The following is an 11,407-nucleotide window of genomic DNA, read 5'->3' on the forward strand; positions in this document are numbered from 1 at the left end:
ATCCCAGGAGGTCTTCCTCACTAGGATTCACGTCCTCCTCCTCCCTTGTAGGTTCGGCCATGATGGTCAAATCAATGGCCTTGCACTCTCTCTTTGGATTTTTTTCTGTATTGCTTGGGAGAGTACGAGGAGGAGTTTCAGTGACCCTTTTACTCAGCTGGCCCACTTGTGCCTCCGTATTTCTAATGGAGGACCTTGTTTCATTCATGAAACTTACAGTGGCCTTAGATAGATCAGAGACTATATTTGCTAAGCTAGATGGATTCTGCTCAGAATTCTCTGTCTGTTGCTGAGTGGATGATGGAAAAGGCTTGCTATTGCTAAACCTGTTTCTTCCACCATTATTAAAGCCTTGTTGAGGCTTTTGTTGATCCTTCCATGAGAAATTTAGATGATTTCTCCATGAGGGATTATAGGTGTTTCCATAGGGTTCACCCATGTAATTCACCTCTGCTATTGTAGGGTTTTCAGGATCATAAGCTTCCTCTTCAGAAGATGCCTCTTTAGTACTGTTGGATGATTCCTTCAATCCATTCAGACTCTGAGAGATCATATTGACTTACTGAGTCAATATTTTATTCTGAGCCAATATGGCATTCAGAGTATCAATTTCAAGAACTCCCTTCCTCTGAGGCGTCCCATTACTCACAGGATTCCTTTCAGAAGTGTACATGAACTGGTTATTTGCAACCATGTCAATGAGTTCTTGAGCTTCTGCAGGCGTTTTCTTTAGGTGAATGGATCCACCTGCATAATGGTCCAATGACATCTTTGATAATTCAGACAGACCATCATAGAATATATCCAGGATGGTCCATTCTGAAAGCATGTCAAAAGGACACTTTTTGGTCAGTTCCTTGTATCTCTCCCAAGCTTCATAGAGGGATTCACCTTCCTTTTGTCTGAAGGTTTAAACATCCACTCTAAGCTTACTAAGCTTTTGAGGAGGAAAGAACTTGGCTAAGAAAGCCGTGACCAGCTTATCCCAAGAGTTCAGGCTATCTTTAGGTTGAGAGTCCAACCATATTCTAGCTCTGTCTCTTACAGCAAATGGGAAAAACATAAGCCTGTAGACCTCAGGATAAACCCCATTGGTCTTAACAGTATCACAGATCTGCAAGAATTCAGTTAAGAACTGAAAAGGATCTTCTGATGGAAGTCCATAAAACTTGCAGTTCTGTTGCATTAGAGAAACTAATTGAGATTTCAGCTCAAAATTGTTTGCTCCAATGTCAGGGATTGAGATGCTTCTTCCATGTAAATTGGAATTTGGTGCAGTAAAGTCACCAAGCATCTTCCTTGCATTGTTATTATTTTTGGCCATGCCTCCTTCTTTTTCGAAAATTTCTGTCAGATTTTCTCCAGAGAGTTGTGTTTTAGCTTCTCTTAGCTACCTCTTCAGAGTCCTTTTAGGTTCTGGATCAGCTTCAACAAGGATGTTTTTATCCTTGCTCTTGCTCATATGAAAAAGAAGAAAACGGAAAAGAAAATATTGAATCCTCTATGTCATAGGATAGAGATTCCTTTATGTGAGTAGAAGAAGATATGAATAGAAGAAGGAGAATCCAAACACAAGGGTGAGGAATAGGTTCGAATTCTTAGATGAAGAGGAGTGTTAGTAAATAAATACATAATTAGAAGGAGATGAGGGAGAAGAATTTTCGAAAATCAATTGAAAAGAAAAGAAAAATATATTTATTTTTAAATTGAATTTAAAATAAAAAAATAAAAATTAAAGTTCAAAAATTAAGAAAGGAAAATTGAATCACATTAAATTAAATTTAAAACAATTAGTTAATTTAAAAAGGAATTTTGAAAAAGAGGGAGGGAATTTTCGAAAATTAGAGATAGAATTAGTTAGGTAGTTTTGAAAAAGATATGATTGAAATAGTAAACTTTTAAAATCAAACAAAAAGTCAAGTAGTTAATTGAAAAAGAATTGAAAATCAATTTTTGAAAAGATAAGAAGTTAGAAAAGAAGTTGGAAAAGATTTTGAAATTGATTTTGAAAAAGATATGATTGAAACTTAATTTGAAAAAGATTTAAAAAAAGAAATTTGAAAAGATTTGATTTTTGAAATCAAAGTTGATTACTTGAATAACAAGAAACTAAAAAGATATGATTCTAGAGTTTAAAGATTGAACCTTTCTTATTAGGCAAGTAACAAACTTAAAAATTTTGAATAAATCACATTAATTGTTAGCATTAATTTCGAAAATATGAAATAAAAGTAAGAAAAAAATTTTGAAAAAAATTTTGAAAGTTTCAAAATTTATAAAAGAAAAATGAAAAAGATTTGATTTTTGAAAAAGATTTGAAAAAGATAGAATTTTTAAATTGAAAATTTGATTTGACTCATAAGAAACAACTAAATCTTAAAAAGTTTTGAGAAAGTGATAAACCCCGATTTTGTGGTTTATCTTGTGCTTATTTTGGGGGATTTTATCACCTTTTCTCACATTTATTCAATAAAATAGCATGGTTTTGTAATTCTCCCTTGAATTGTGCTTAAATGTGAAAACATGCTTTTTAGGCCCTAAAATTGGTAATTTTAATTCACTTTAATTCCATTCGATGCCTTGATGTATTTGTTAAGTGATTTCAGGTTCATAGGGCAAGTATTGGATGGAAGAAGTGAGGAGAAAAACATGCAAGCGGGAGAACAAATGAAGAAATGAAGGAACCGGAAAGCTGTCAAGCCCGACCTCTTTGCACTCAATCGACCATAACTTGAGCTACAGAAGTCCAAATGAGGCGGTTCTAGTTGCGTTGGAAAGCTAACATCCAGAGCTTCAAAATGATATAAAATTTACTATATGTTACTTTGCGCTCAGGGGCGCGCGCGCGCCATGTAGTCATGCGCGCTGATTCTGCCATGGCCCACTAAGGTGAAATCGCCCCCAGCGATTTCTGAAGCACTTTGGGCCCAACCCAACTCATTTCTAATGCTATTTCATGTAGAATTCAAGCTTGGGCAAGGGGGGAGTAATTAGTTTAGCCAACATGAACTTTTAGTTAGTTTTCTAGAGAGAGAAGCTTCCTCTTCTCTCTAGAATTAGGTTAGGATAATTTTCATCTTAGATCTAGGTTTAATTCATGCTTTGATTTACTTTTTCTTTACAATTTCTTGTCCCTCTACTCTTCCTCTCTCTAATTTTGCATTTCATTCTTGTAATTGCTTACTTTGTTGTTGATACACTTTTGTTCTTCCATTTTCCTTTAATGCAATTTATGATTCATGTTCCTTTATTGTTGATTTGATTTGTTGTTGTTTAATTCCTTGCAATTGAGTTGTGAATTTACTTTCCTTGCAATTTGTAGTTGGTAGATTTTACTATTCTTGCTCATTTACCATGCTTTTCCTTTGTACCCACCAAGTGTTTGACAAAATGCTTGGTTGGGCCTTAGAGTAGATTTTTTAGCATTCTTGGCTTGGAGAGAGTAATTAGGCAATCTTGAGTCATGAAAACCCAACTTATGTTGGTGATCTAGAGTTGTTAGCTAATATTTTTTCCATTGATGCTAATCTTTTGCTATTTTAATTAGTAAGTCGATTAGGACTTTTGGATTGAGATTAGCTAGTCTCATTAGACTTTCTCCCTATTTGTTGGAGTTGATGTAATGAGATAAATTCTTGTTTATATTTGTGACATGATTAATTAGTCTTGTTTGACATTCTCCCGATGTATGAGTTAACTAAATAAGATGAATTAATCATGCATGACTAGGATAGAAAGCCTATGATCTCAATCCATTGCCATGAATGTCTCTCTTTATTACTTGCTTTCTTTAATTACTTGCTCAATTTACTTTTCTTGTCTTTTTATTTTATTGCCCCTCTAATCAACCAAAACCCCCCTATACTCCTCATAGCCAATAATCATACATTTCATTGCAACTCATCGTGAGACAACCCGGAGCCCAAATACTCCGGTTATAAATTCATTAGGGTTTGTTAATTGTGACAACTCAAATTTTTGATGTGGGAATTGTTTGATGGTTTGGAGCTATGCTTACAACGAAGTAATTCTTTCTATAAGAAGAAAATCTAGACCATCGAGCAAAACTTGTTCATCTAAATGGCGCCGTTGCCGGGGAGTTGCAATGGTGTTATATTGTTGGCTATTGTATATATTGTGAATAGCTTGATTTTTGGTTTTGTTTGTTAGTCTTCATTTGTTTTAGGATTTGATTTTCTTTGTTTCTTATTAGAAATTGTTTTTGTTTTCTCTTATCACCATGAATTCTTATCACTTTGGCCATGAGTTTGGTTCAAACTATGTTGTAGAAAATGGAAGCTTCAATGAGGATGTGCATCAAGGATTTGGAGATCAAAGGTGGGAGGAGCCCCAAGCTTATGATCAATCCTCATGGCAACAACCTCTACCAATGCACTATGAAGAAGAGCCATTCTATGATGCATATCAATCCAATGGTTGTGGTGAATCCCCTTGTGACTTTCAAGAACCACCACCATATGCCTATGAGCCATATCCTCAACATAGCCCTCAACCATACTCACAAGCCCCTTCTTACCAACTATCTTCATATGACCCTAATCCATATCCATCCTACCAATAACCATATGAGCCATATGAGCCACACATAGAGCCACCACCATTCCAACATCAACATTTTCAAGAGCCACCCCCTCCATATTATTACCAAGATGAACCACCTCCAATGTATGAAAATTTCCAACCACAAGATGAATACCACTTTCCACCACAATCTCCCATGGAAGAATACTCATGTCCTTCAATCCAAGAGTCATATGATCCTACTCATGATATCCAAGAAGAACAAGAGTCAAGGGATCATTTCAAGGAGACATTAGATCAATTTCAAGCAACCATGGAGTGTTTTGTGCAACAAATGGAAAGAATGGGAAATATTGAACCACCACAACCCTACCAAGAAGAACCACCTTCCAACTACAATACACTTCCCTCAAACAATGAACCCTCTCTTCTACCATCACCTCCTGATGAAGCCCTCATGCTAGAATTGAGAGATCTTGAATCTCATCTCTTAAGGTGACACGAGGAGGATGAAAAGAAATTTGAGGAGTTAAGAGCAAAAACGGCTATCATGGTAGAAGCCATTAGCAACATAGTCTCATCCCGCCTAAGCCTATGCGATCAAGGCACTTCCATTGTGGAATGTGGAGAAGCAACCAAGGAGCTTAGCGAGGGAGTGAACTTGAAGCTCCAAGGTGAAGAAGAGGAGTTAAATCAAGAAATGCAACAAGAGGAGGAGGTAGGGATTATTGAACAACGGGAAGAAGTGGTTGAAGACTTAGGAGATGCGGAACCATCTTGGGAGTCTAGGATTGAAGAAAACCCCTCCAAGATGATTGAATTTGATGCTAAGGAGGAATGTGCACAACCTCCAAGGCATATCTCTTATGAAGAATTGGATGGGATAGAGCAAGAATTGAGTTCCCATGGTGATGGAGATCAAGCATCAAGTCTTAGTGGTGAAGAATCCTTTGAGCATGAAGAACTTTCTCCCAAAGAGATGGAAAGCAATGTGGAGGTAAATCTCTCTTGTCCTCCCATTTGTGATTTGAGTAAGGGAAAATGTTTAGATGAAATTATTGAACAAAGGATTGAAATTAAGAGATCTTGTGAAGAGGTGGAAGTCCTTAGAAAAAGGAGGATGGGAATTGAAGATGCCTTGTCAAGACCCTTGGAATTACCTTTGCCTAGGTTGCCATCTACACCTTCATTTGAGTGGGTAAAACCCCTTTATATTATCATTATTACCCCACTTGAATATGGTTTGCTTGAAATGGATGGCCAACTTAGGATGCTTTGTGGGATGAAGCGTAAAAGAAAGATGTTTCGTGGTTGGCGTTGCAAATCAAGGCTCATTATGGTTGATGCATCAAACATGAGATATAAAGGTTGGAGTAGTGCTCACCTAGATGGGTCTAGAAGGATTGTTGGTCACTTTATAGAGAATTCACCTTGCTCACCACCCGGATGGGCTAATAATGAGAGTCAACTTCAAGACGGGTGTGAAAACAAAGTGTGGGACCCCGGATTACAAGGAGAAAATCAATTTTGGGAGCCCCAAACTTGTGAAGAACTCCATCAACACTTGGTGCAAATGATAAGGAATCTTGAGGCACAATGGAGAACCAAGCATTGGTGGATGTTCAAGGATGGATTCAAGCACAAGCCACCTTGATAGGAGCTCCCCATAAGTCCAACTTTAGGACAGTAAACAAAAGTGCTAGGTGGGAGACAACCCACCATGGTAACATCTTTCCCTTTTCCTCTTTGTAAATATTGGTAATTTAGATTTAATTTCATGTTTTGAATTGATTTGTTAAGTTTGTTTGGGACTCTAGTAGATTAAATAAGGTTCTATGATGTTGTGGTAGCTGTTTGGAGGTTTGGAATGCTTGGTTTGGTGCAAAAACAATGAAAACAATTTTTGAAAAATAGAGCACCAACCCGCGTGTGCGCGCACCTGGCGCGTAGGCACGCCTCAAGCATTTTTGACCATCCACGCGGACGCGCCATGTACGCGTACGCGTGGATTGAACTTTTCCACCCCTCCATACATTTTCCCGAGAGTTGTGCCTGGAGTGTGCCAACTTTGTGCCCAAAGGCACGCGCACGCGTACCTTGCGCGGACGCGCCACTCTCGAAATAACCCACCGACGCGCAGACGTGTTGTACGCGTCCGCGTCGCTTCCATTTTCATCAACCCACGCTTACGCGCACATGACGCGCACGCATGGATTGCCCTGTTTCACTCACCCTCTTTTCTTCTCCTCTTTCCATTTCTTTCCTTCTCTTTTCTTTCCACTCTTAAAACATCATCCGACACTACCAAACATCATATAACACCGTTTCTTTTAGTTAGTTAGTTAGTTTAATTTTTGATTTCCATTATAAGTGTTGGATTACTAATCTTGTTTACCATTTACTGCTGCTTATTACTAATGGGATGTTAGTTTAACATCATTGTTGTTATTGTCATTGTTGGATTCCTTTGTTGAGGTTGCAATTTATTACTTGGTCTTGAATTTTCATGTTGAACATTTGTGAATACCAAGTACTTGTTACATTGCCTTCATGCATCTTACCTCTTTGAATTGCATGTTTTGGCCACCATGCATTCATCATCTATTGTTAGGCAATTGTATATTATCAATGCATTTTTTTAGGATGCTTGTTCTAATTGATCATCACCTATTTCATGCATTGAGTTTGTGGAATTGTGAAATTGGATCGAAAGCTTACCTAGTGACATATTTTTGAGCTTTGTAAAGCTTTGTGGTCCATGCTTGCTATGTGATTGATTTCCACTTTTATCTTCTTCTTCCTAAGTTCCATAGCATCCATGTGTTTCACCTCTATGTCACTTAGATGTTGCAACAACTTTAATATGTGTCATTGATTGTTGTGTGAGTTTCATAAACCATTTTGTTCACTAAGTCTACCTACACATCTATTAATGTCCATGCATTATCCAATTTCACAATTGCTTGATTTTTGCTTGAATGCTTTTATGCTTCTTCACTACTTGTTTGGTTGCCCTTACCCTACAAGTCTTTTGAAGTATTTCAAGCACACTAGAATGAGTGAAGTGTATGCTTCCTTTTGTGTAAATGTGACATAGCTTTTTATACTAGCGTGTGTGTGTGTTCTAAACCGCGCGCAATTTTAGAACCCACACACCTATTTTTCATTAATGTCACACTAATTCACTCACTCAATTCTAGTGACTCACCTCATTCCAACAATTCACGCTTCCTAGCTTTTGTATTTTCTCATCTTATGGTGTTTATTTTGTTTTTCATGATCGATGCACCATAAGCAAAAATGGAAGCGGAAGGAAGAACACACAGCAACCGGTTGACCTACCAGCTGAAGGTGGCAACTCGGAGAGTCGCCGTACCCCCTTGCTCATTTTTGAGTACACCGAGGACGGTGCAAACTTTTAAGTGTGGGGAGGTCGTCCGACCGCTCGGCATTTTTGGGTGACAAGTTTCTAATCCCAACACTTTTGCATTTCATTTTTAGGTCTTTTAGGATTTTTAGTTGTATTTTCTTATTTTGCATATGTATATATTAAGCTTAGTCAAAATCATGATATTTTCCTAGGATTTTATCTATAGGGCACCCCAATTGAAAAAAAAATTTTTTTAGAACTTGCTTGAATTATATACTTTGTGGATCATGTTTTGAGCTAAGAACACAAGCATGTGAGATTTGAGCCTAATTGTGTGGTTACATCATATATGACCACTTATTTTCATTCTTGTGTGCATTATTCTCTTCCTATGATTGTAATCTTTGATTTGTTTAATTCTATATGTCCATTATTTTGTGTATACATGCATTTATATGATTGAGGCCATTGTTCAAATAGCTCACTTACCCAAATAGCCTACCTTTTATCTTCTATTGATAACCAATTTGAGCCTATGCTTAACCCATTTGTTCTTAATTGTAGCACATTACAAGCCTAAGTGAAAAACAATAAATATCCCTTGTTTGGATCTTTGATTAACTTAGGCTAATGAGAGTGTTTATCATTTGATTTTGGGAGAATTGGAAACATTGGGTAGAGATAAAAGTGTGTTTTGAATTTTTGTTGAAAAATTTTGGAAATTGGGTACATACTCATGTATTAATCAAATGTAAAACCATATGCATTGGTACTTGTATAAATACTTTATGAAAAAAAATGAATGAGAACAACAAAAAGAAACAAAAATATATATATAGAAAAAGAAAGAAAAAGAATTGCAATAAAAAGGGGACAAAATGCCCCAAAGTTCAAGGTTCAATAAAAATCAATGCATATGTGTGGTGAAAAAAAAAAGAAAAAAAAGAATACATGAGTGTGTGTGAAAAGTGAAGAATGGGTAGTTAGGTTTGTTTAGAATTATATAGGTTGTCATAGGTTAGGTGGGAAGTTTAAGTTAATCAAAGATTCAAATCTCAAGCCCACTTGACCATATGCATCTTACCTTGACCCTAACCCCATTACAACCTATGGGAAGTCCTCATGATATTTGTATGCATGCATGAAATAATTGTTGATTGTTAGATGAAAAACAAATCTTGAAAAGCATGATTAAGGGAGGATTGAGTGAATCAACCCCATACACTTGAGTAACTGGAGCGGATACACATCCGGTGAGGGTTCGATTGCTCAATTACATGTTTTCACCCATGATCATGTCTTTTCTTGCAAGTTTGTAAAATCTTCCTAATAATTTAATTCAATTGTGGGTTGAGTGATTGCTATTGCCTTAGCCCTTGTGTCTGTATATGTATTCTTGGTAATTGATTTATTTTGACCAAGTGGATGCATTCATGTAGATAGATTGCATATAGATAGATTGCATGTAGTTAGTTTGCATTGAATAAATGTTGATGTCCCTTTGCTTCTTTCTTGATTTTAGCATGAGGACATGCTTAGTTTAAGTGTGGGGAGATTTGATAAACCCTGATTTTGTGGTTTATCTTGTGCTTATTTTGGGGGATTTTATCACCTTTTCTCACATTTATTCAATAAAATAGCATGGTTTTGTAATTCTCCCTTGAATTGTGCTTAAATGTGAAAACATGCTTTTTAGACCCTAAAATTGGTAATTTTAGTTCACTTTAATTCCATTCGATGCCTTGATGTATTTGTTAAGTGATTTCAAGTTCATAGGGCAAGTATTGGATGGAAGAAGTGAGGAGAAAAGCATGCAAGCGGGAGAACAAATGAAGAAATGAAGGAACTGGAAAGCTGTCAAGCCCGACCTTTTCGCACTCAATCGACCATAACTTGAGCTACAGAGGTTCAAATGAGGCGATTCCAGTTGCATTGGAAAGCTAACATCCGGGGCTTCGAAATGATATAAATTTTACCATATGTTACTTTGCGCTCAGGGGCGCGCACGTGCCATGTACGCGTGCGCGCCGATTCTGCCGTGGCCCACTAAGGTGAAATCGCCCCCAGCGATTTCTGAAGCACTTTGCGCCCAACCCAACTCATTTCTAATGCTATTTCATGCAGAATTCAAGCTTGGGCAAGGGGGGAGCAATTAGTTTAGCCAACATAAACCTTTAGTTAATTTTCTAGAGAGAGAAGCTCCCTCTTCTCTCTAGAATTAGGTTAGGATAATTTTCATCTTAGATCTAGGTTTAATTCATGCTTTGATTTACTTTTTCTTTACAATTTCTTGTTCCTCTACTCTTCCTCTCTCTAATTTTGTATTTCATTCTTATAATTGCTTACTTTGTTGTTGATACACTTTTGTTCTTCCATTTTCCTTTAATGCAATTTATGATTCATGTTCCTTTATTGTTGATTTGATTTGTTGTTGTTTAATTCCTTGCAATTGAGTTGTGAATTTACTTTCCTTGCAATTTGTAGTTGGTAGATTTTACTATTCTTGCTCATTTACCATGCTTTTCTTTTGTACCCACCAAGTGTTTGACAAAATGCTTGGTTGGGCCTTAGTGTAGATTTTTGAGCATTCTTGGCTTGGAGAGAGTAATTAGGCAATCTTGAGTCATGAAAACCCAACTTATGTTGGTGATCTAGAGTTGTTAGCTAATATTGTTTCCATTGACGCTAATATTTTGCTAATTAAATTAGTGAGTTGATTAGGACTTTTGGAATATTGTTTCCATTGACGCTAATCTTTTGCTATTTTAATTAGTAAGTCGATTAGGACTTTTGGATTGAGATTAGCTAGTCTCATTAGACTTTCTCCCTATTTGTTGGAGTTGACGTAATGAGATAAATTCTTGTTTATATTTGTGACATGATTAATTTGTCTTGTTTGACATTCTCTCGATGTGTGAGTTAACTAAATAAGATGAATTAATCATGCATGACTAGGATAGAAAGCCTATGATCTCAATCCATTGCGATGAATGTCTCTCTTTATTACTTGCTTTCTTTAATTACTTGCTCAATTTACTTTTCTTGTCTTTTTATTTTATTGCCCCTCTAATCAACCAAAACCCCCCTATACCCCTCATAGCCAATAATCATACATTTCATTGCAACTCTTCGTGAGACGATCCGGAGCCCAAATACTCTGGTTATAAATTCATTGGGGTTTGTTAATTGTGACAACTTAAATTTTTGATGTGGGAATTGTTTGATGGTTTGGAGCTATGCTTACAATGAAGTAATTCTTTCTATAAGAAGAAAATCTAGACCATCGAGCAAAACTCGCTCATAAAAAAGTCAACTCAAATTTTCGACAAATTTATGAAAAAATAAGGGAAAGATTTTTTTTTTGATTTTTGAATTTTAACAAGGAAAGAGAAAAATATCAAAAAGACTCAATGCATGAAAATTTTGGATCAAAACAAAGGAAACATGCAAGAACACCTTGAATGCAAAGATAAACACCAAGAACACTTTGAAGAT

General features: G+C 36.5%; 1 non-coding gene across 1 annotated transcript; it reads left to right on the plus strand.

The window, feature by feature from the left end:
- The first annotated feature begins 823 nt into the window (after positions 1–823).
- Positions 824–931, plus strand: LOC112759887 (small nucleolar RNA R71). Its single transcript, XR_003180352.1, has one exon. It is a non-coding gene; the product is annotated as a small nucleolar RNA R71 (small nucleolar RNA).
- The last annotated feature ends 10,476 nt before the right edge of the window (positions 932–11,407 follow it).

Source organism: Arachis hypogaea, chromosome 16 (assembly GCF_003086295.3).
Source record: "Arachis hypogaea cultivar Tifrunner chromosome 16, arahy.Tifrunner.gnm2.J5K5, whole genome shotgun sequence".
NCBI lineage: Eukaryota > Viridiplantae > Streptophyta > Magnoliopsida > Fabales > Fabaceae > Arachis > Arachis hypogaea.